This window comes from Castor canadensis, chromosome 6 (genome assembly GCF_047511655.1).
Source record: "Castor canadensis chromosome 6, mCasCan1.hap1v2, whole genome shotgun sequence".
Taxonomy (NCBI): domain Eukaryota; kingdom Metazoa; phylum Chordata; class Mammalia; order Rodentia; family Castoridae; genus Castor; species Castor canadensis.
The window spans coordinates 117,661,318-117,687,557 of NC_133391.1; the positions used below are offsets into that span (position 1 = coordinate 117,661,318).

At 41.3% G+C, this 26,240-nt stretch overlaps 1 long non-coding RNA gene across 2 annotated transcripts in view; it reads left to right on the plus strand.

The window, feature by feature from the left end:
• Positions 1 to 24,729, plus strand: part of LOC141424184 (uncharacterized) — a 59,557-nt gene extending 34,828 nt beyond the window's left edge. Inside the window, exons 3-4 of one of the 2 annotated variants that reach the window (XR_012449140.1) lie at positions 19,088 to 19,176; positions 24,616 to 24,729. This is a non-coding gene — a long non-coding RNA (uncharacterized lncRNA). Of the gene's footprint in view, positions 1 to 19,087; positions 19,177 to 19,385; positions 19,469 to 24,615 lie in introns of those variants that run through there. The other variant, XR_012449141.1, reaches the window with a different exon arrangement.
• Positions 24,730 to 26,240: the final 1,511 nt, after the last annotated feature.

Below are 26,240 nucleotides of genomic sequence, written 5' to 3' on the forward strand. Positions count from 1 at the left end.
AAGACATTTATGAATAACACAATTGTCCACAGTTGTGCCAGGTATGTATTTCTAAATGCTGTTATGCTGTGTGGTTCAGTCTTTGGATGTTTTCTCTTTTCCACCCATGTTCACTACCTGAGTGATCTCAGGCAGTCTTGTGGCTCTAAATATCATCCAAATGCTGATAAAACCTAAAAATATGTCTCATGTCTGGACCTTTTCCTTGAATTCCACATTTTCCTCTCTAACTGCCTACTCAACATCTCCATTTAGATGTCTAATAAGCATCTCAAACTTAACACATCAATCTTCAAATCTTCACCTCCCTCCCACTCTTCTATCTTAAAAAAAATGGCAATTCCATTTTTTGGTGCTCAGGCCCAAAAAATCCTGGAGTTGCTCTTGACTCGTGTCTTTCTTTCACAATTTACATCTAATCCTATTAAAAGTCCCACTAGTTTTTCCTTCAAAGTAATCTGGTTGGCCATTTCTCAAACCTCTGGTCTGTCACAGCATCCTTTGTAACTGGTCTCTCTGCTTCAACCATGCTTAGCAGAGCTTCCAGAGGGATCTCATTAAAGTACAAGTCAGATCCTGTCACCCCTACTCACAGTACTACAATGGCTCCTTCTCTCACAGAGTCAAAGCCCATGACTTAGAAAAGGCTCAGGACATGCTACTGAGATAGGATCTTGCTATGTAGCCGAGGCTGGCCGTGAACTCACAAGCCTCCTGCCTCAGCCTCCTGAATGCTGAATTACAGGAATATGTCACACTGGCCCCCACTTTTTTATCTGTGTCATTTTCCCCTCCCCCTGACATATCCATTTTGCATCAAAATACCATCCATTCCATACCTTTGTCTGTTTGCCAACATTACAATCCAAGCTCCATGTGGGCAGGTATTTTTGTCTGTATCCTCAGGGCCTGGACAGGTTCTTGGATCAGACTAGACATTCAGTCTCTGAATGAATGGAGGAAGCTCTTTTCTCACTAGCCTTTATTTGCTTTTCCATCCCTATCACAGGTATTCATATGGTAGCTCCCTGAGCACCAACAGCTCAAGAGAGTTCCTTACAAAGATTGGTCATAGGGAGTAACTAGTCATTTCCTCTCTAATTACAAGTCACCATTGTGTGAAATCTGATTTTTTTTAAGACATGGCTTTATTTCTTTCAATTTCTGTCTTATACATTGGTGATAATTTAAGCAATTGCAGGAAAGGAAATGTTTCGAGGGTCTCAATAGTCTTAAAGAATTAAAAGACTATTAAAGTCAACAGTGATCTAGTCCACGATTAATAAGAGGAATATTTCTACGTACAGGAGGCATGAATATGCACTTTAGAAGTGAGTTGGTAAAAATGAGATAGAATAAACCCTTGAAAATGAGGTTTCAAAGTCTTTGTGTAGACCTGGCTCATCTGTAGACTTTGAAAGCCACACGATGACCTGTCATCAGCATGTGAGGCCTCTCTTAAAATATTCAAGTGCCCTTCTTCCTAGACAGGAATGTTTATAAATAATACTAGAATTGATCATCAAAAGATCTGTCAAAGAATGGAAAGGAATGCTATAGAGAGAAGCCAGAAGCCATGGACACATCAGCTCACATTCTTTTCTGACTGCATCATGCTATAGGAGAGGAATGAAGGCTGGCTTGCTGAATAAGAGATGGGTGGCAATCAGAACTTTAAATTTCTTGGCATTTGCTAGTTTGAGGCTTAAACTTCTGAATATTGAGTGTAATTACATGTGGTTTCTTAAAAGAGCCTCAAACAAAGCAAATCATTTGAGGAATGCCTTAAAGGACATATCATTTAGAGGAACTGTGCTCTGGTCTCCCCTGTAAACCCAAATATACCTTTAAGCAGAATTCCTTGTGAACTGATGGAATTTTCAATAGCACAGAAGACAATAATCTTATGAACTCAAATTTCTCCTGACTCATGATATCCAATCTACCTAAAATGCTCCTTACCAATAATTCTTTTCAGTGTATAATTTCAAAGCAAAAATCAGCTTTGAAAACATGAAATATGACACCAGATCTCATTTACCATGGGAAGTAGATGAGCAAGGGAGGTCAAGTCTGGGAGGACCAGTAGAACTGGGGTAGTGAGCATTATTTTGGGAAAGATATTTTAATTAAAAGATATATAACTGTATGGTTTCACTTATGTCATCACTTGGAAAAGGGCCAATCTAGGTGTTTAGAAATATGTAAACTTTCTTTTCTGACCTCCGCTTCATTCTTAAGAATAGATGTATCTAATATTGTATTGAGCACTTTCTATGGATTACTTTGCTAATTGTTATGAGAGTTCTATGAGGTAAATACTATCATCATTGCCATTTTGCATGGGGAAAATGAGGAGAGGAAAGCTAGGCACATGCTGAATTTACTATGTAAGTTTTAGAGCCCAGAGCATATGCAGGTCTTATGACCAGAGTCCCTGCCCTTGAACCCCAGCTGTCTGACTCCCAACAAGCCCCATTTGGCCCACCACCCTCCTCAGGTATCCACAGTAATTGCATTGAGATACTAACGGCCTTTCTACAGCCTCCTCTCCTAGGAGGATTAGGATGGAGCCAAATCTATAAGGTTCCACTGTCTGGTATAGTCTGTGGCTTATCTCCGAGGGCATTTATTTGCCTGTGCCGTCAACTGAATGACACAGAATGTACAGAATAGAGTTGTCCTTTAAATGGCCAGCGGGTGTCTGTAAGTAAATGGGAGAAGAGCCAGCACTTGTCAGAGGCCTGTAGTTTTGGAAAAATCTTTCTAAGGATGAGATTAGATCCTTCAAGATTTATTCTAATACTTTCTGTTCCCAACACACAGTCTTGTGGTTGCATATCTCTTTTCCCTCCTCCAAAGGGATCCCCTTTTCTATTCCATCTGTGGTCCAGTGATTATTGGCTGGTCCTGAGGCTCAGTACTAGAGTAGAGGGCCAGGTAGATGAGACCTGGCTAGCTTCCCTCAGGGTATTGGCGAGGGCTTTAGTTATGACCCATACTTACCCACAGTAGAAAGATCAGTGCTCTCAAGTCCATGGGGACGAGTGGGACATAGGAGAGGGGGGGTAAGAGAGGGTAGAGGATGATGCATATCAAAGCTGCTAAATCTATGCCTAAAACTTGTGCCTGAGTATTCGATTTAAACAACAAATTCATGAAGTGTAGGCATGAACAAAAATCTTCTGGTTAGTAGTGAGTCAGTTAAATATCGAGGACCTGCTCCATTCCAGACACTGACAGGTGATGGGGATAAGATCTTAAGCAGAACCAGACACGGTGTCTGGCCTCCTGGGCTCCCATTCTACTGAGGGACATAAACAGTAAAATCATAACTGTAGTTAGGGCTATGAAGAAGAGTGTCACATTCTGTGAGGACATAAATATGGAAACTGAGCCTGATCAGAGAGTCAGACCATATTTCTTGAGGACTGCAGCCTTGATCTGGAATCAGAAGGAGGAGAGGTGAAGTAGACTACAGGGTATCTGTCCAGTCAGGCTCCAGTGCATGTCAGAGCCACGTGGCTGCATGGAGTGTGGCATGAATTTCTCTGACTTCAGAGAAGTGGCAGTAGAAGAAAACAGCAGACCACTTTGCAAAAACTGATTTGATTCCTTCAGACCTTCAGAGAATTAATTACTGAGTTTTAAATCTGCACTCCATTCTTAGATATTTATTCCTGAGTGTCTCTTCCAACCAGCTGTCAGAAAGGCTTTGGAAAAGTCTTCCTTTGCTTTAAAGTTGCGATTACTGCATGGAGAACTTGCCATCTCAAGGGTAGCGGAGGGTCTCTACTGTCCGTTCTCATGTGCTCATTCTAGTCCTTGGCCCCACTGCAGGTAGGACAGAGGCCACCAATGCCATCACCTCCTCTGAGAGAATCAAAGGTCTCTGGTGGGGGTCTGGGATGAAGGTCAGCCTTTCTTCTTCCCCATGACTGAGAGGGAGCCAGAAGAAACACACAATTCTCTGTGGTGACACAATGGATGACAAGAGCATTTCTCACTGCAAGAAATTTTCCACTCAGATAAGGTAAAAGGAATTATCCCCAAATGCAAAAATGTTAGCAGGTAAGAAAATGCTGGTTCCCCTCCCCACCTGCCCCAGGTGAATGACTGCCACTTTCCTGGGGCCACAGCCATCTTCTTTCCTCTTTCACAGGACTAGAGGGGAAGAGGATTAAAAACCTGGCCCACAAAGGCAGTGGGATTAGGGACTTCCTCAGGAATCCTTCTTTGAGCACTTAACAGCCAATCTGGTTTTATTTCCCAATGACGGAGCTTAACTGCAATTCAGAAATAAAGACTGCAACCCACAGACTTCCGTTCCTTTCAGGTCTGGGGAATGGGGGCTGCTGTTCATATGCAGAGCCCACATCAGGAGGGACAGCACTTTGGAAGCAAGATCCAGATGCTTCACTGCATAACTTAGGCAGATAGTCCTCCTTTTCTCAGATGGCATTGACCATCCTTCTGCCAGCTCTGGCAGACATCAAGTGCAGGAACATAAGTCCCCAGAAGGGGGATGGGAAAGGGTAAACATACTCTTGCTCCATGGACTTGTAGGAGAAAGAAACAAAAAACCACTCAAAATTGATGTCATAATGGAACCATATGTGAAATAATCAGTGTGAAAGGTGATAGTGTCCTATTCATTTTCAAGGAAGGCAAGAAGGCCTCCATTACTGTGCCCCTGTGGCTGGTGACCCATTTCCTCTTGTAGTTGGACACTATAGTGCTGCCACCTGTGGAGGTCCATGGCCCTGCCGGCTGGGGCAGCATCTCTCATCTGAGGCTTCCAGAAAGGACTGTGTGTCCTCCTGTTTCTGCACAGACTCCTTCATACCCACTTCCCCCTTATTCCTTTTAGTCAGAATCCCCTGGGCCTCAGTTCCATGCTCTCCTTTCAACCCAAGTCTCCCCTTGTCAAGGTAGTCTCTGCAGGCTGTATGATTCCAGTGGTACCATGCAGACTTTGCTTAGGTCCCCGGAGTCTCCATCAGCTGGGTCGGATCCATTCATTTCCCCCTCCATCAGTCAGGACGATGGGCGGCGGCTGCACTCAGGGATGGAGACACAGTCTTTCTGGGTTACTACTTCATTGCCCAAGTGAGGATCTACATCACTGGCTTTCAAACCAGGCTGTGCATTAGAGTTCTCTGGGGAGCTTTTAAAAACCATCATTGCTTAGCCCGGTCCAGTCCATTCAGAGAAGATAATCTGAAGGTATTGCTGGGAAAAGTATTTTTTAATGCCAGTGTTGAGAGCCAATGATTTACACTCACCTAGTCCACACCCTCAGCCCTAAATCTGTTAGAACCCAGGGCTGAATCTTCTTGTTCATCTGATCTCTGGCTTCATATTATAAAATAAGTAATAAATTTACCAGTGTGAATCCCCGCCAGGAGAGACAGAAAAGTGGGAGGAGAGAAAGAGTTATGTTCTCACAGGCTTCCCCTGCCCTTGGCAAATCCCACAGAACTGAAAGCTGCTGCTCCTGTAGGCGTTTTCTTTTTTCCTGGGAACAGCCAGCATTTGCAGGAGGCCCTCCAACCTCATGCATTCACTTTTACCTGCAAAGGCTTTGAGAATCAATCTCCTTGAAGGGAGAAAAAAAGCCCCCAACTTGGACCAGCCTCTGGTCCCATGATTTGTGTGGCTAGCGGGTACTTGTCAGTTCTGCAGGCTAGGTATAGACTGTAGTTTGTGAGATGACATCAGCTTCTCCAATCCCAGGCATGCCTAACCATTCACTCACAAGCTACTTGGATCTGATAGGCTCAGACTAAGAGAGGGGCAGAAGGCAGTTCTTGCCCTAACCTCAGTTATGAAGTCTGCAGTAGGGCCTTAAATCTAGCTAATTAGGGTGACATGAGGCCTTGGTTTAAATAGTGTAAGAATAGTGAGAACCAATTCGATTTAGATAATGGAAAAAATCCAATTGGTTGAAACTCTGATCAAAGTGCATTAAACTTGCATCAACTCTTTTTTGTCCCCTGCCCCTATGCCATCTCCCTTCTTCTTTGCTGAGGTAAACATGTTCACATGAAATAAAATCATACCTCACATCAGAAGGAGAGATTATATTCTGGTTGGGTTTCAAAAGTCCCCCTCCACGTATCTTGAATGAACCCAATTTATTTGGCCACATGTTTTCAGGATGAGCTCACATGATTATCTCAGCAAATATTATCTTGAATTCTCTAATGTGCTCATTGTGTGGAGCTTCTGCTTCTGAAGAAGAACAACAATTTCATCTTCTAGCTATACTGATCATAGGTCACAGCAATGATGTATCCAAGTGTGCCACTGTTGGTTAAATTATACAAGGTCTAAAATAACAGCAAGGCACTTGTTCTGTCCCTTGGGTGGAGACCCACAGGAGAAGGACATGTGTTGCACAGAGAAGACTGTTACTGTGCTGCTTGTCACGCCCCGACACTGGATATGTTTGTCGGCTGAAGTGTTGTAGGAAGCTGTAATCCCTTTGGGCTAGAGGCCCAAAGCAGTCACTTTCAGTGAGTATTCACACTTAAAACTTTCTTGGACTTCAAACCTACATTGATCAAACGAGATAAAGAAGGCCATTCCATACTAATAAAAGGGGAAATAGACCAAAAGGAAATAACAATCATCAACCTGTATGCACCCAATGTCAACACACCCAATTTCATCAAACATACCCTGAAAGACCTAAAAGCATATATTAACTCCAACACAGTGGTTCTGGGAGACTTTAACACCCCATAATCATCAATAGGTAGGTCATCCAAACAAAAAATCAATAAAGAAATCCAAGATCTAAAATATACAATAGATCAAATGGACCTACTTGATGTCTACAGAACATTTCATCCAACTTCTACACAATAATACATTCTTCTCAGCAGCCCATGGAACCTTCTCCAAAATAGATCATATCCTAGGACACAAAGCAAGCCTCAGCAAATATAAGAAAATAGAAATTATACCAAACATACTATCTGATCACAATGCAGTAAAAGTAAAACTCAACAACAAAAGTAAAGACAAAAAACATGCAAACAGCTGGAAACTAAATAACTCATTACTTAGAGAAGAATGGATCATCAATGAAATAAAAGAGGAAATTAAAAAGTTCCTGGAAGTCAATGAAAATGAAAACACAACCTACCGGAACCTATGGGACACAGCTAAGGCAATCCTGCGAGGAAAGTTTATAGCCATGAGTACATATATTAAAAAGACTGAAAGATCCCAAATCAATGACCTAATGATACATCTCAAACTCCTAGAAAAACAAGAATAAGCAAATCCCAAAACAAATAGAAGGAGAGAAATAATAAAAATAAGAGCTGAAATCAACGAAATAGAAACCAAAAAAACCATACAAAGAATTAATGAAACAAAAGTTGGTTCTTTGAAAAAATAAACAAGATTGATAGACCCCTGGCAAACCTGACTAAAATGAGGAGAGAAAAAACCCAAATTAGTAGAATCAGGAATGCAAAAGGGGAGATAACAACAAACACCATGGAAGTCCAGGAAATCATAGGAGACGCCTTCGAGAAACTTTATTCAAATAAATTTGAAAATCTTAATGAAATGGACAGATTTCTAGATACATATGATCATCCAAAACTGAACCAAGAGGAAATTAATCACCTGAATAGATCTATAACACAAAATGAAATTGAAGCAGCAATCAAGAGTCTCCCCAAAAAGAAAAGTCCAGGACGTGATGGATTCTCTGCTGAATTCTATCAGACCTTTAAAGAAGAACTGATACCAACCCTCCTTAAACTGTTCCACAAAATTGAAAGGGAAGGAAAACTGCCTAACACATTTTATGAAGCCAGTATTACACTTATCCCAAAACCAGGCAAAGACACCTCCAAAAAGGAAAACTATAGACCAATCTCCTTAATGAACATTGATGCAAAAATCCTCAACAAAATAATGGCAAACAGAATTCAACAACACATCAAAAAGATTATTCACCACGACCAAGTAGGCTTCATCCCAGGGATGCAGGGGTGGTTCAACATACGAAAATCAATAAACGTAATAAATCACATTAACAGAAGCAAAGACAAAAACCACTTGATCATCTCAGTAGATACAGAAAAAGCTTTTGATAAGATCCAACACCATTTCATGATAAAAGCTCTAAGAAAACTAGGAATAGAAGGAAAGTTCCTCAACATTATAAAAGCTATGTATGACAAACCTACAGCCAGCATTATACTTAATGGAGAAAAACTGAAACCATTCCCTTTAAAATCAGGAACCAGACAAGGATGCCCACTATCTCCACTCCTATTCAACATAGTACTGGAATTCCTAGCCAGAGCAATTAGGCAAGAAGAAGGAATAAAAGGAATACAAATAGGTAAAGAAACTGTCAAAATATCCCTATCTGCAGATGACATGATCCTATACCTTAAAGACCCAAAAAACTCTACTCAGAAGCTTCTAGACATCATCAATAGCTATAGCAAGGTAGCAGGATATAAAATCAACATAGAAAAATCATTAGCATTTCTATACACTAACAATGAGCAAACTGAAAAAGAATGTATGAAAACAATTCCATTTATAATAGCCTCAAAAAAAATCAAATACCTAGGTATAAACCTAACAAAAGATGTGAATGACCTCTACAAGGAAAACTATAAACTTCTGAAGAAAGAGACTGAGGAAGACTATAGAAAGTGGAGAGATCTCCCATGCTCATGGATTGGTAGAATCAACATAGTAAAAATGTCTATACTCCCTAAAGTAATCTACATGTTTAATGCAATTCCCATCAAAATTCCAATGACATTCATTAAAGAGATTGAAAAATCTACCATGAAATTTATATGAAAACACAAGAGGCCATGAATAGCCAAGGCAATACTCAGAGAAAAGAACAATGCTGGAGGTATCACAATACCTGACTTCAAACTATATTACAAAGCAATAACAATAAAAACAGCATGGTACTGGCACAAAAACAGACATGAAGACCAGTGGAACAGAATAGAGGAGCCAGATATGAAGCCACACAACTGTAACCAACTTGTCTTTGACAAAGGAGCTAAAAATATACGATGGAGAAATAGCAGCCTCTTCAACAAAAACTGCTGGGAAAACTCGTTAGCAGTCTGCAAAAACCTGAAACTAGATCCATGTATATTACCCTATACCAAGATTAACTCAAAATGGATCAAGGATCTTAATATCAGACCACAAACTCTAAAGTTGATACAGGAATGATTAGGAAATAGTCTGGAGTTAGTAGGTATAGGTAAGAACTTTCTCAACGGAATCCCAGCAGCACAGCAACAAAGAGACAGCATAGATAAATGGGACCTCGTAAAACTAAAAAGCTTCTGTTCATCAAAAGAAATGGTCTTTAAACTGAAGAGAACACCCACAGAGTGGGAGAAAATATTTGCCAGCTACACATCAGACAAAGGACTGATAACCAGAATATATAGCGAACTTAAAAAACTAAATTCTCTCAAAACTAATGAACCAATAAAGAAATGGGCAAGTGAACTAAACAGAACTTTCTCAAAAGAAGAAATTTAAATGGCCAAAAAACACATGAAAAAATGCTCACCATCTCTATCAATAAAGGAAATGCAAATTAAAACCACACTAAGATTCCACCTCACCCCTGTTAGAATAGCCATCATCAGCAACACCACCAACAACAGGTGTTGGCGAGGATGCAGGGAAAAAGGAACTCTTTTACACTGCTGGTGGGATGCAAACTAGTACAACCACTCTGGAAAAAAATTTGGAGGCTACTTAAAAAGCTAAACATAGATCTACCATTTGATCCAACAATACCACTCTTGGGGATATACCCAAAAGACTGTGACACAGGTTACTCCAGAGGCACCTGCACACCCATGTTTATTGCGGCACTATTCACAATAGCCAAGTTATGGAAACAGCCAAGATGCCCCAGCACTGACGAATGGATTAAGAAAATGTGGTATCTATACACAATGGAATTTTATGCAGCCATGAAGAAGAATGAAATGTTATCATTCGCTGGTAAATGGATGGAATTGGAGAACATCATTCTGAGTGAGGTTAGCCTGGCTCAAAAGACCAAAAATCGTATGTTCTCCCTCATATGTGGACATTAGATCAAGGGCAAACACAACAAGGGGATTGGACTATGAGCACATGATAAAAGCGAGAGCACACAAGGGAGGGGTGAGGATAGGTAAGACACCTAAAAAACTAGCTAGCATTTGTTGTCCTTAATGCAGAGAAACTAAAGCAGATACTTTAAAGCAACTGAGGCCAATAGGAAAAGGGGACCAGGAACTAGAGAAAAGGTTAGATCAAGAAGAATTAACCTAGAAGGAAACACACACGCACAGGAAATCAATGTGAGTCAACTCCCTGTATAGCTATCCTTATCTCAACCAGCAAAAACCCTTGTTCCTTCCTATTATTGCTTATACTCTCTCTTCAACAAAATTAGAAATAAGGCCAAAATAGTTTCTGCTGGGTATTGAGGGGGTGGGGGGGTGAGATGGAGGGGGCGGAGTGGGTTGTAAGGGAGGGGGTGGTGGCAGGGGAGAGAAATGACCCAAGCCTTGTATGCACATATGAATAAAAAAAAAAAAAAAACTTTCTTGGAAAAGACCAGAGTTTTAGAATTTAAGAATGGACCATTTATTAGTTTGCTAGGGCAGCCATTATAAGCTACTAATAAAACTGGGTGGCTTAAACAATAGAAACTGACTCACAGTTGTGTTTTGTTTTTTGATGGTAATGAGGTTTGAACTTAGGGTCTTGAGCTTGCTAGGCAGGCTCTCTGCCACTGGAGCCATTCCTCCAGCCCAAATCCCAGTTCTTGAAATGTAAGATTAAGGTGTTAAGGACTGTTTCTTCTGAGGGCTGTGAGGGAGAGAGCTGTTCCAGGTCTCCCTCCTTGGCTGGGTGATGGCTGTCTTCTTAGGCCTCTTCACATCATCTTTCCTCTAAATATGTCTAAATATGTCCGTCTCTATTCAAATTTCCCTTTTTATAAAGTCACTACTCATGTTGTATTAAAGTCACCCCCATAACTTCATTTTAATTTGCTTTGCCTCTGTAAAGATTCTATCTCCAAATACAATCACACTGAGGTATTCAGAGTTAGGAATTCGATATCACGTTTTGGAGGGGTATAAATAAACCCACAGAAGATCACAACTGAAATAGAATTCAATAATAAGAACTTTGACTAAAGGCGTATTCTGTGAGTTTGGCAATGTTCTGTGTGTCTTATATTAATTAATGTATTTAATTCTCACAACTCTATGAAGTCAATTCCATTAGTACCCAAGTGTTCAAACTGGGGGATTGAGTCTGTAGCAAGGTTATGCAACTTGCCCAAGGTCAGTAAGAGCAGAGCTAGGACCCAAAAGCAGGGAATTTGATTCTAAGTAAACCTTGTCAACTACTACTCTACTCAGCCTCTGCTTTCTAGGATTCAATCTAGAGAATCTTTTGATATTTATGGCAGCCACGAGAATGTGCCTCACCTATTATCAAGTCTGGGGAACTTCATTGACCTAGGATCCCAGTTCCTGTGCTCTGAAACTCTGTTTTCACTGAGACCATGTTTCCCATGAGATGTTGAGCCATGAATCAATGCCAAGGCAGCCTGCTTCTAGGAGAGCTGGGAGAGCTGGGATATCTATGAGAGATGGGTTTTGGCGTGGGAACTCCCTGATGGTCTTTAAAGCTTCCTTCCACTGCAGGGCATTTTGGGATGTTTCGCCCAGCTCCTGGCTCTTCCCTCTCCTCTCTCCTATACTCTGGGGTGTGTGTGGGGGTGTACATCCCAGTCTCTTAATAAATTCTGGTATGTTTAATCATATCTTCAGGTCTACATCTTAGTAGTCCCAGACTAAGACATTAAATATTCTACTTAATCTAAACATTTCAGAAAATATATGCTTAATTCTAATTTAAATTTAATTCATTAGTGTTTCAAAAATCATAATACTAAAAAACATGGTAACACTTAAAAAATTCTATTTTTCATCAGGTATGGTTAGTGATAACATAAGATGCATTTTGCTTAGTATTCATGAAATTCACATAGTTTATGCCAGTTTTAATATGGTTTTTTTTCTGTCCTTGCTCAAACGGGCAGAGGTCTCAGCAGGTCCTCAACACTTGATGACTGACAGACTGACTAAGGGAATGGAGGACCCATTCCTCCTTAGACAGTCTTTAAACTTAGGCTGGCAGGAGGAGGGAGGCAGTTCCTCTGAAGGGATAAGAGGGAAGGAGGAAGCAGGTCATACTGATAATAAAGTCCTGGTTATAAGAACTTTATGGAAACAGGTGCAAGACCCTTCATGTAAGCTGAGCACTGTCACACAAAGGCAGTTACTGTAAAACACTGTACCCAGAGAGATGGGACAGGGCCTCACAGGATTCAGAAAATGATCCAGTGTGTCTTAGAGGCAGGAATACTAGTCAAAGGGGCATTTTTTAACCCAAATTATAGTATTATTAATATAAACATCTAACCACCCCTTTCCTTTAATCCTAGTTTTAGTTTTCACACAGTTAGCTAGTTGGCTTTCTAGAGCACATTTAATTCTCTAGGCCTCAAAGTCCTCTTGTGCAGCTAAACTGATCTGTATTACAAATCTTCATTAAGATTCTCTGAAATGTCCATCTTGGCACCAATACTGACTAGTCCAGGTAGAATTTCTGGAAGTCAGGACAAATTGGGAGCTTTTTACAGCAGTGGGCCATTTCTATTCTCCCTGAGTAAAGCCACACAGTGACTTCCTCATTTTCTAGTGTATTTTGACCCCAAGCTGGTGTACTTGACCAAAGGAGGGAGAGGTCTAACTGACTTCTTTACAAGCTTAGTGGTTTTTGCCTTGATGACTGACTATGCCAATCCAGGTGCTTACCATAAATATTGTTTTGCTTTTTAATTCCAGGAGGAGAAGCTTGACTCATAGAATATACACAGTTATTCATGCTTTTATGGTGTCCTGGTGCATGTTCTCCCATGTTAAAAAATAAAGCTAGCAGTGACTTTTTCAGCCCCTGAGACCATCTCAGGATTGTTTAAAGCAGGGCATGAAGCTGATGGAAACTGGCTTCCTGACCAGCATGAACATATGTGGGGCAGCTTTGATGTGACTGATGGGATCGCATTTGCTGATAGGGCCTGCTAATAATCCAGTGAGGTGATGTCATTCTTGGCAGGGCCCAGAAAGAGAAACAGAGGCCAATGGTTCCCCTTGGCTGACATAGCCACTTCAGGGTTCCTTGACTTTGCTGTTGCTGAGCAGATGAGATTGGAAAGTTCTGTGAGCCCAGCTGAGCTGTCTTACCTCCTGGGGATGGGAATTTTTGTCAGAAACCTTGGGTCACTAGCTGGTTTGCATAAATCTCTTAGAAAGCTTTAGACCACCTTTGAAAATGCTCCCTAGGATATAGATTTTGAATAGAGCTGGGAGATGATTAATGCCTGAGGATATAGTCCTTTGTTCTACATAGAACTGCTTCACCCCAGAGGGGAAAGACTAAGTTCCTAACCCTTGATTCCCTCCTGACCTTAGATGGTTAAGGAAGGGGTAGGAACAGGAGTTGGAGAGAAGAAACTTCAGGGTACTTTTAATTCTAGAGTAATAAAACAAACCCTGTGCTCTTTAATGGAATTCATCTGTTTTTTTCTTTTATCTTCCTCAATTTTACTTAAGCCAAGGATTCAGGGAATCCTAATGTTTCCAGTGGAGGACTGTTTGCTATGCCCTCGCCCCATCTGATCCTTGAGGTACACAGTCATGGTCAACCCATCCCTCTATAGCTGGACTGCCCCTTCCTCTGTGCCTGTACCAATGACTCTTTGAACTTTTAGGACAGATGCTGTTTCTGATATATGAACCACACAGAGTCCAATCTGTGCTTGTTAGGGAAGCCAGAGAAAAATTCGCTGCCTTGAAGAAAAGCATTCACATAAAAACACTTGACCTGGTCCTGACAGAACTGTGAAAGCTGGAGTCCTGGATCATGATAGTCTAAGTTGTCAGACTTTCTTCAAGGGAGCTCAAAAAAGTGCACTTTTGTCTAAATTTCCAAGGAATATGACCAGCTTTACAATGAAAAAAACACATGATTTTCAGAATCATTGAGAGCAAGAGGCTTTTACATTGCTAGTGAGAGTATAGTGATTATTGTGCAGAAATTCTGCAAATAAGTATATTTCTTGATTTATAGACCAGATACTATTTAGCAGGCTTGGAAACTGAGCAAATGTTGGTAAAGTGGATGGTATTTTCCATTGGCTTTTATGATAATTAGGGCTTGGTTGCCATGGAAAAAATCCATCCATATGCTGAGTTGAAACCATTTGGGAAGAAGGCTGATGGTTATTTCCAATTCCACAGAAAGAAGCATTCATCCATTCCACAGATATTTATTAAAAGGCTATGAGGTACCATACAGAGTTCAAGAAGCAAAGAAAATAGCACTGAGCAAAGAAGAGCAAATCTCTACTCTTACAGAGTACATTCTAGGAGAGGTAGATAGCTGATTATAGATAAAATATGTCAGATGGTAATAAATTTAATGGAAAAAAACAAAAGCAGGGAAGGGGATGGGAAAGTTAGGATGGAAGTGGTAATGGACAGAGGAGCCTTTGCTGAGAAGGTGGCATTCAGATGAGGACCCGAAGGAAGGGAGGGAGAGTGCCATCAGGGGACTGGAGATAATATTCGGGACACAGGTAGCAGCAAGTGCAAAGGCCCTTTGACAAAGGGCTTGCTTGGTGGAGGCAGTGTAAAGACCTATATGACTTTAGTATGGTGAGAAAGAAGGAGGATAGTAAGGAAGAGGTTGGAGGTGTCAGGATATCATGCTAGACAGGCCTTAAATGTCCAGTCACCATCTGCTTCTGGGACTTTCTCTTTACTGCTGGCCATTCCCCTGACATCCACATTCACGACACACCATCTAGAAGCTCAGCCTCTTTCTTCCCTTCTCTCTCTTTATTTTATTTTTATTTTTTACTTTTTTATTATTCATTTTTTTAGTATATATGTGTTGTACAGGGAGAAGTCATTGTGACAATTCCAAATAGTACATTGGTTAGATCACCCCCAACGTCTCTCCCCACCCCACTTAAAGCAATTGCAAGAGGTTTCTTTTTCATATAAGGTCCATCAACCATATTTCTTCACCTTAATCTCCTTTGTTCACTCTCCCCTCTTCCACAAGTACTCTATATACACACTGTACTGTCTTTCATTATTAATTCTTAATTTGATGTTCAAAGAGGTTTCTCAATGTATCTCCAATGTGAGTATACTTTACTTTGGTCCATTCAAACCTTCCCTTACTCTCCCTTACCCTTTCCCTCCCACTCCCCATTTTTCAACAGCTTTCAGTACATACTCTTATATCCTCTACCTTCACAGATGTTATGTTTCTGATATTGTTGATGCTCTATCAGCCCCTCTTTTAAGCCATGGTTGACTTCTCTGTCATTGCTGACACCCCTTCTTGACACCTAGAGCATTTATTTTGGTACTGCTATTATGGTTAATTTAGTGTGTCAATTTGACTAAGGGGTGCCCAGATAACTAGTGAAACAGTATTCTTGAGTGTGTCTGTGAGGATGTTTCTGGAAGAGATTAGCAGTTGGACAAGTACACTGAGTATAGAAAACCCATCCTCACCAATGTGGCCAGATGTCATTCAAGGACTTCATTCAATCCCTGGAGGACCTGAATAGAACAAAAGGCAGAGGAAGGCAAATTCTCTCTTTGTTTGTGCTGGGGCATCTACCTTCCTGCCCTCTGACGGAGACTCTAGGTTCTTGGCACTTTGGATTCTAAGATTTACAATAGTGTCTTTCCTGGTTTTTCAGCTTGTAGGCAGCATATTATGGGACTTCTTGGGTTATAATATCACATGAAACAATTTCCATAATAAATTCCCTCTATGTCTATCTGTCTATCTATCTATCATTCCTAGTTGTTCTGTTTCTTTGGTGAGCCCTAATACAACTACCATGTTGAATTGCGTCATTTCTAATATAAGTCTTTACTTTTTATCAGGTTCTTGTTCAGTCAGGGTAAAACCATGTATATTCTTTTTCTTTATTTTCTTCAATGGTTGGCAAAGTATTAGGTACTCAGCAAATTCGAGGAAAGTGCTTGTTACACAGAACCCTCCCCCAACTCTGCAATTAGAAATTCCAGAACTTTGTTAGCTCTTTTTCTTTTTATCTGAGTCTGAGAGAGAATGCTATTAGGGATAGTTTAACTTTGTCTCTTTACTAATCAATATTCTTCTTTTAAGTGCAGTGATTTGATGCAAGAAATAGTTCATCTTCAAATCCCAGTATTATAGTTTCAAAGTTTTCTATATTTGCCCTATTTTATTTAGTTTATCCTTGCAAAATAGTGCACATTTTTTTCATAGAATTCTGAATTTGATCTTTGCTTCAAATAAAAGCTAGATTTTACCTTACAAGTAGCTTTCAAATCATAAAGACTAATATTATAAACTTTTTAGATACCAACCCTCAATTTAGTGAGAGTGGAAAAGTTTTCTGAAAGGCATGACATACCATGCACCTGGATCCCTTGGTGAGCTTACAGAAGTTGGCATTTCACCTGTTTCTCTGAGTTTTTCTGTTGCCCGGAGACAACAGATGCCACTATGTAAATGCTGTTCTCATCCCCAATCTGACAGAGGAGAAAGCTGTAATTCAAAAAGGTTGTACTTCGTATAATTGGTGGCAGAACTAAGAATTTGTTCAAATCAGTACTCCCAGATTCATTGTTAGCATGAATTTAGAATGCATAAGCAACATGGAGTCTTTCTTTTGCACTTGGTGAATTTGTCCCATAACTCTGAGAGGACAAATGAGGCAGGTTCTTGGTCCCCATCTGGTGGAGGTAGAAGGATATGGGGATCCTGAGCAGAGAGCAAGAGAAAAGATTCTGGATCAGAGCTGGGACTTGGTGAGCATAATAGTGACAGCTAAAGAAAGTACCGGGAAGCAGGAGGCTGACAGGAGCACTTGCCTTTTTTTTTTCTTAACCATGATTGGAAAAAGTTGCCAGGTACTTCTTCCTTGAGTGTTGTAGTTTACAAGTAGTTGGATGAATCTTGCTAGATATAGGGTGATATTTTCACACAAATTGGGCATTTTGGTGGAAGCATATGTGATTTCTGGTTACTGGGCACCAGGAAAGCACAGATACCACCCAGTGAGACGCCAGGAGGAGAGAAGGTGAGTGAGGTGAAGTGTTTTAGCTCTCATGCCTAGAGCAGCTCAGACTGGGGAAAGAAGCTCTTCCAACTGGTTATAAATTAAAGTGGGGAGGAGATTGTATCTTGGCAGAGCTTTCTCCTCTCCCAGGTGGACATTAGGAATTGCAGGAGGTTTGATGTCATGATGGTAGATTCAGCCTGCCACAGCCAGTTTCCCACATCCTCAGACCAATGCCTTACCTCTGGCTGTGTCCTTTTGGAGAGATGTAAAGGAGGCCACACATCTAGAAGAATTAAATTAGCCACTATTTATAATAAGACCTCATATACTTATATGAAAAAGAGCAAAGAAACATCTTGCAATTGCTCTGGAGAGCTGATCCCAGCCCTAACTCTGGTGCTCTTTTCATGGCATCAGCAAGTTGCCTACTTCCCTAGCCTCCCATTTGGTAAAAGGAGGTCACTTAATACCTGATCTCTAAGACCTTTCAACTGAACCCTCTATTGTTCCATGACATTGTTCCATAAGGTCTCCAAAATTTGTCTGCTAAAGATGAAGGAGTTGGAAAGGACAGGTAACTTTTAAAAAGCTGAGGGGGATTGGCAAGGGCAAGGAATGTGTCTTTGTGTAAGTTTGGCATCTGTCTGTCATAGCACCTGTTTCTTTGGCTTCTCTTTCTTCAGATCTAGGATCACTGGGAAAAGAAAAGAGATCCAAATGCTGTCGCTTCTTTGTCACTAACTAAAACCTACATCTAGGTGACATTCAACTGTATTCAGACCTCCAACTTATACCTCCTGCCCAGTCTGAAGTTTCCTACTTGGTCTCCCCCATTTTAAGGATGAATGATCTATGTACTCAGACAGCTGAAATTATTTTGCCCATGTTTAAAAATAGTGTCCACTTTCTTACTTAGAAACCACAAGCAAACAAAAGCAATCCAGAATGACCGAAAGGCAAACATACTAGTGGAAAAGCCAATGGCACCTACCCTGAATAGCCTTTTGAAACCTCTTCAACTTATAAATAGTGACTAATTTAACTCCATAAAAATAAATTGGCTCTGTGTCAGATCATTTGTGTCTGCCTGCAGGAAGATGAATTGCATAATAGATCCAGCCAAATACTGTAGCCTATTAGCCATATTAAAATTGTTGAGCTGAATTTTTCAGAACACAATTCCTAACATTTCTGTCCCTCCTGCTTCTTTTCCTGCATGTAATGTGTCTTTTTTTCTTCTGTTTCTTAAGATCTAGACAAGAGTCCCTGGGGCAATCTAGACCTTTTTGACATAAAGCAGTCTTCTGATTTATGAGGATCATGAAAGATTATTGTGCTTTATCTGAATTAGGGTCCTCACGTAAAAACCTTTAAAAGATCACAAGCACAGACACTTGTCTGCTGCAGCTGGGCCTCTTTGCCTTTGAGAAGAGTCACTCAGGATGCAGACAGCAGTCAAGGTATACCTCGAACTCTATAGGCTTATTTTTGCTAGGAATCATTTATGGATTAGGTTTCTGCATTCTGTAGAGGTTTACTGTAAACACTGTGCTCAGCAGTGCATAGTAAACACTTATAAAACTCTTAGAGTGAGCACTGAGGACATGAGCAGAAAAAGTTCATAGGACAAGGCACTGAGATGACAGGAGCTCTGGTGCTGCCAATGCTGCAATTTTCAAGGCCCAGCTGGAGTTGAAGTTGTTTTTCTAAAAGGGACCAGAGCTATTCCCAGAGTGTCTCCTCAGTGTCATGGCAAATACAGGCCTGAATAGAGTTCTGCCAGGTGTGACAGACATGGATGTGTTTCCTTGTACGAGGTGCTTATACTTATTGGTGTCTTCTGCTTTACAGAGAGATGGGGAAGAGACAGGAAATTTCATCCTCCAGTCTTCTTTGTGGTCTTGCCACTTCCCTGCTGAGCCTGGAGAGCAAGTGGGAAGGTAAGAAAGCAGTGTGGGATAGTGGCTAAGGGCTCATGCTGGAAGTGTGGCAAGACAAGCAGTTCTAGTCCACATCCACCATAGCTTAATGAGCTTTTGTGGTTACAGGCAATGAACCCCCTCTGGCCTTCTTTAGTGAGACCCTAGAGCCAAGTTGAACATGATAGCTTGCTTTTCTTATGAAAGTAACAGAACTTTGATTTTTCCAGATGACAGCTGGAGTGTGTGAGCTGAGGGGTCCAGGACAGATGACAAAGTAGAATCCAGAAAGTTCTCAGAGAGGAAGGACTTTAGGACAAGCTAAAGCGAAAAAATAAGATGGTTCACAGGTAGTCTCTTTTGTGTGTTTGGTTTTTTTCTCTTTCTTGAACTTCTGTCTGCTTTGTAATTCTCTTTATCACCCCCCAGAAATTTAGTACACATCTTCTTTTTAACATCTTATCTAGTAGTGTCTGACATGGGGGGGGACAGGAAGGAAGAAGAGCAGCATCCATAGTTGGCAAAAGAGGTACCAAATGAGGGTACTACGGGAGATAGGAATGATGCTTGGGAACCAGGAGACAGCAGAGATCCCAGTCATGTTCTGCACCATTTTAGACCTGAATGGGACACCAACCCCCTTTAGAAAGAACACTGGAGCAAAGAAGGAAGAGCATTTGAGGTGCTTTTCTCCCATTTAATATGCTTTAAATGGGAGAAAAGCCACGCTATTTCATTTGAACATTAAGGGTATGATCCCCAGAAGACTAGAAAATTGGGAAGTTATTGAAGACAGGCACTTGAGTTAAATCATTAGTGTAGGACTTGGAGCTTAGATGTCCTAGAGCTCACTCCCCCACCTCCCAGATGCTGGGAAAAGGGATAGAGAACTTAACCGAACCTCCTTCGTGCCTGTTTGGGTAAGGATGAGGGCCCCTGAGATACAAGTAGCCTTGTGAAGTCCTCAGGGGCAGTCAGACAGTCAGAAGTCCATTGTGAGCTGTCTCCAGCCATCCTTCTCCTTGGTTCTCTCCAACTGCTTACCACCATCTCTCTCCCTCAGACCACTGTGGTCAAGCATGGCTCCAGAACATGTTAAGAGGAATCTACCTTGAATTGATGTCAGCAGCACACAGTGCATCCTAGAGAGCCACTGTTTCCACATCCTGGTCCAGCTCCTAAGGTTGTTCCATGGCATTTTTTTTCATTTTTCTTTTATTATTCATATGTGCATACAAGGCTTGGTTCATTTCTCCCCCCTGCCCCCACCCCCTCCCTTACCACCCACTCCCCCCCTCCCTCTGTTCCATGGCATTTTGAAGCGCCAACCATTTCCTGCTCTGTATCTGTACTTTTTAAGACAAACCACAAAATGAATCAAGGGGAAAAGGTTTGCAGCCAAAATAATAAGCTTTCTTATGGAGAGCTTGCCTCTGCAGCCTGACCTGTGTGGTTCTGGCCTCTTTACTTGGACAGACAGAAAAGTCCAAACCTGGGACACTTCTAATGGCTTATAAGTAAACACATCAGGTATTGTAGAGACTCAGTTGCAAAAACTGGCGAAGAAACTGCTTGGTTGAAATAGGTGTACTCCTCATCTGACTCTCTCTGATCTATTTGATTTTAATTGGTTTTGTTCATGGGGACCCTGGCTAAGGAACATACTCCAAAATTTTGGTATTATCTTCCTGATAGTTGTAATAACAACCTCCCAGCTGTTCTACAGCCTCTTTAAAAGTTTAAAATGTTTGCATACAGGCATCTGTTAAATATTAAATAGTCTTTCTTAGGCTAAAATGACAAAAAAAAAAAAAAAGGCGCAAAGAAATGTGTGATCATGCAGACAGAACACTATAATCTACAAGTGACGTTGAGACCAGAAGTCCAAAATGGTGATAACTGAGTAGTGCTAGTGCCCTGAGTTTTTGTCAGGCTCTTAGGTAAGAGTGTGACCCAAGGGGAAGAATTGTTAAGTAAAAATTACAAGAGACCATTGCTTTGGACAAAGCTCCTGTGTGGGACTTCAACAGACCAGGCTAAAAAATAAAAGTGAAGTCATTCATGCTGAAGTTTTCCTCATCACCAAGCTGAAACGAAACTGTTTACCAGATGTGAGAAATTAGGATTGGAGAAATAATAGCCAAATTTCCCAAACAGGCCAGTTTCAATTGACGTGATAATGAAGTTCCCTCTGCCTAATTCTTACACAAAAGCAGTAACCTGAAGTAACCTGATGCTCACTAATCTGTCTCCCCGCTCTGCCTTACAAGGAAAGTAATTTTGAAATGACCGATTCACTTTTTATGTTTTTGTTTTTTTTTTTTCAGTGCTGAGTATTGAATCCAGGTCTTCCACACAAGCTAGGCAAGCCTTCAATTACTTACTACACCTCCAGCCCCACTCTTGGCTTTTTGTTTCTGATTTCTTCAGCACTTTTCTGTCTATAAAGCCAAATAACTTTCGTCTGCTCAGCTCATTGGAGCACTTATTCTGTTTTATGAAATGAATTGTCTGATTCTAGATTCTAAAATAAAAAATAAAGCAAATTAAGATCAGAAGGAAAGGAAGGAAGGAGGAAGGGAGAGAGGGAGGGAGGGAGAAAAAAGGACAAAGGAAGGTAGGAAGGAAGGGAGGGAGAGAGGAGGAAGGGAGGGAAAGAGGAGGGAGGGAGGGAGGGAAGAGAAACAAAAGAAAGGAAGAGAGAAGGCAGGAAGGAAGAAGAAAGAAAGAAAGAAGGAAGGAAGGAACAGATGAAAGAGAACAAAGAAAGAACAATCCAGCATGGGGAGCCTCTGAACCTACTCCTCAGGTTCTGTCGTGGTCCTGGGAGGTAAAGATGGCTGGAAGTCACCAGGGCAACCTGCCTTTGCATTCAGCAGCAGTGAGGGAGGAAGGGGCTGGGAGCTCCTCTTTTCACTTGCCTCACTTCTACATCCTCACAGCTCAGGTCTGCACACAGTACATATGGTCCTCACACAAAGGGTGTGTGCAGTTACCCAGAGGACGAATCCAGGCCAGCTGGAACAGTCAACCTTGGTCCAGCCTGAATGATTACTGTAGGCACCCACCTCTAAGCAGCTTCAGGGTACTTGTTTGAGTTAAAATGAACAACAAAAGCCTGGAAGCTGTGGGCTGGTTTAAGGTGTGGACAATCACTGGCAAAAGTCTCTTCCACCTTCTGTCTTTCTTCTACAGCTCAAAAAAGTGGGGTTGGGGGTGTAGCTTGGTGGTAGAATGCTTGCCTAGCATGTGCCAATGTACCCCAGCAACACACACACACACACACACACACACACACACACACACACACACAGTACCACATCCTAGAGAAACAGGCAGCTTGCCCATGGTCTTCAGCTTGCCTGATGGACAACCAAATTGGCAATTTTGGTAAACTTACTTGAAAATTTGCTTTCTCTTCTGTGACTTTTCTATGAGAACAGTTACAACAGGGTCATTAGAGGCATGGTTTTGCCTTCAACAGGGCTCGAGGAAAGAGCAGCCCATTTTCTTTTTTAAACAATTACATGACGAAAACTTAAAGGGGCCAGGTCCCCTAGGAAGTCTCCAGAACAACCTGATGAAACACAGCAGCTGAACTCTGTTACATCAGCTCTGGGCTCCCTGGCCACCCTGCTGTTGTATTGACAAGCGTTAGCAGCAAATATGGCACCAAAGGACCATCAGCTGGGTTTGGCAATCTTTTGTTGTAGGCAATACTTATTTTGGCCAAGTCTGTAGTTATGGCCAGCCCATAACTACACCTGCCCAGCGTGAAACGATCTTCTCCTTTCTCACTTATCAGCAGGTTCAGCAATCTGTGTGTTCAAAATAGGCCCAGAAGGCTTGGCAAGAAGCTTGTCCTCTGCCCCACCTCTAGTCCACCCTAGGTTATGCTCCACCCTAATAGGAGCCAGCATAAACTTAGAAAGTATTAAGTTAGAGCATGCCACTCTTTGTTTAAAGCCCTTTAATAGAGTGAAATCCAAAGTCCTTAGCAGGATTTAGCTGGACTTGGCTTAAGTCCTTAGCCCAGTTAACTCTCTAGCCTTGTCTTCTACTACTCTCTCATCTTTCTTCTTTTTTTCTTAATGGCACTGGAGAGTGAAGTCAGGACCCACACAAGCTAAGCACATTCTCTGCCACTGAACAATAACCCTAGACCTACTTTCCCTCTGCTCTGGCTTCACTGGCTCCTTGCTAAGCCTTGAACAAAAACAAGTCAGCATCCTAGGGCCCTTGCACTTGCTGTGCTCTCTTACTCTCTTAGTAGAATGGTCTCCCCTCACAGTTTGCTGCCTTGTAGTTTCTGATGAAATGTCCTCTTGTCATCAAGGCCTTTGACACACCCAGTTACTTCCTATCCACCCACTCGGCTTTAGTTTTCTTTGTATTGTACATCACCACCTGACATGTTGCATTTGGTTTTGTTCATTTGATATTATCAGCCTTTCTGTGTGAGCAGGGACTTTCTTTTGTTCATTATCGTATCCCTAGTGTCTAAAGCAACTCCTGGCACATAGCTGGAGCTCACAAAATATTTATTGAATGAATGATGAATTCCCAAGTTCGAATGTTCTGTATCATTGTCTGGCTACGCTGTCCAGTAAGGCTGTAGGTGATGAAGGTGATATTAATAAGAAGCTATTGAGATGTTCAAGAGGTTTTGCAGAATTAGTGGATGCAGGAGAAATATTTAAAAATTAAGGGAGGAAGAAAACAAGCAGAAAGATCCTGAACAGCACTCACCTCTTGGCTGAACCAAAGCCAGGCCAGCTTTGCTCTCTTTGCTTGCTGAAATCTGGTTCTTGTCACAAACCAACCTAGACATCTATCTTGATACCCATATTATATGTCTCTTGGCAAGCACAGTACTCGTATCATTTACCAGATTTATTGAAATTAGGGAAAGCAGTGTGAAATGCCTCCTGCCATATGGGAAAGAAGGTGAAAATGCTGACATTTGGCTTTTTGCCAATTTCACAAAAGTTTAGAGTTTCAGACTTTCCTCCTGGGTGGAGTGGCTCTCTCTTATCAAACGTCCATTCTCTGAGCGGCCATAAAGACATGTCCATACATCTGGTGGTATTTTAATAGTCATCGAATCAAAATTGGAAGTGTGTGAAAATCAAAATTTTGGCCCAGCTGCTACAAGAAGAATTAAGAAGGCTTTCTTTGCCTTGTATATGGTGTCTTCCCATATTTTACCTTATTTACCTGTGATGGGCTAGGAATATGCTTGGGGAAAACTGACCGTTTGGATAAATAAACCACTGAGCCCACCATATGCCCGTCCAGGCACAGCATGGGTGGCATGGTGGACTCTGCCACCACCACTCATCTGTCATGTGACCTTGGACAGTTTACAACCTCTCTAAGCCTCAAAACCACTCTGCTAACCAACCCCTGTTGTAGCTACCATCATCTCTCACCCACACCCCTGTGGATGTCTCCTAACAGGTCTCTTGTCTCCAGGCTTCTCACTCTAAGTGGAGCCAGAACCATACTGTCTGCACAGGACTGTGAAGAGCAGGTGAGTTGGTCCATAACCCGTGCTTGCCTAGAGCTACTGACGATTATCATTACTTTTTATTACGATCATGGCTCTTTTATTGAGAGTTGAAAGACTGTTTCCCCTGGATATATTTCTTTTTTAGATTCTATTTTTTATTTAAGTGAGTCATTTTGGCTGGGGACTCAGTCATTCCAAACTACATATTCTGCATGTTTTTAGATGGTGCTTGGACCTAATGCCAGCCTGGCAGGGGTGTTGTGGAAATGTATCTAACATCGTGTAATTGCCCGTAACACAAACACAGCTTTTAGTGTTGCTAAATCGAAAACATCCTTGTTTTCAAATTACCTTACACATACTGTTATGAGGACAGATCAACAGAAATAAACAACCCTCCTCCACCCCATAGAGAGCTCACCTTCAGCCCCAAACACAGCAGTAGATGTGGTACAAGCACTCAGGGAATTTACTCTCAAATAGAGATGACAGTCGATAAATGCCTGTGTGTGTGTGTGTATGTGTGTATATGTGTGTGTGCATGTGTGTATATATAAATGTGTATGTGTGTGTGTACGTGTGTGTGTGAGTAATGCTATGAGGAAAATTAATGAGTTCAATGAACATATTTTTTATGAACATATTTTTAATTTGTTAATGAACACAAGAGGACTCAGCACATTCCAGTTTTGCCAACCTGGCATTAGATCATTTCCAAAACTTAGCACATGAATTTCCATAATGCTAGGTAAAGTTAGAGGGGATTTCTTCAGAGATGACCACCTTAAAATATCTACTCTGATCCTTTAAATAAGGAGAGAGCTTACAGGGCTGGGGTTGTCAGACACTCAAACTACAACCCTAACCCTTCCAAAGAAGTAGGAAAGAAATACATCTGTTCTTTCCTCAAAAGAAAGAAAGAAAGAAAGAAAGAAATGTTTATTGAGCTGGGCAGGGTGACTCACACCTGTAATCCCAGCACCTGGGAGGTTGAGGCAGAGGATCATGAATTCGGGGCCAACCTGGGCTGCATAGCAAAACCTTGTCTTCAAATAAACAAAGTTTGCAAGCACCTATGATGTGCAAAGCATGCATGATTTTGCTCCTCATTGTGACTCATGTGAACAGAGCACGTGCTCCAAGGGGTCCGAGCATCAGTCCCTCACCGACAGGCTTCGCAAGCAGTAATTGCACACATGGTTTTTATTCCTTTGCTTATCTTTCCTCGTGTGGTGTTTACATTTGTTTACTATCTGGCAGATGCTTCCAGCATTCTTCTGTTTGCAGTGATAACTGTGTACAGAAGGAAAATGTCCTTGTTAGCATAAAGTAGGGGTCTGTAATCTTTCCAGAAAAGAATTTTGTTAATGTTCAGGTGAATGTTATGGGTAATTAGAGCCATATACTCATCACTAAACTAAATTGACGATAGTTTGCAGAAGGTAATTGTTTATGAAGAATAATGTAATTTTGTCCCCTTTGTAAAGAGAGTAAGAATAGGTGATAGGGTTTTCTGTGTATGTGTTGTTGAATTATTCTAAGACTTTGGTCTGAAACATTCACCTTAATCATT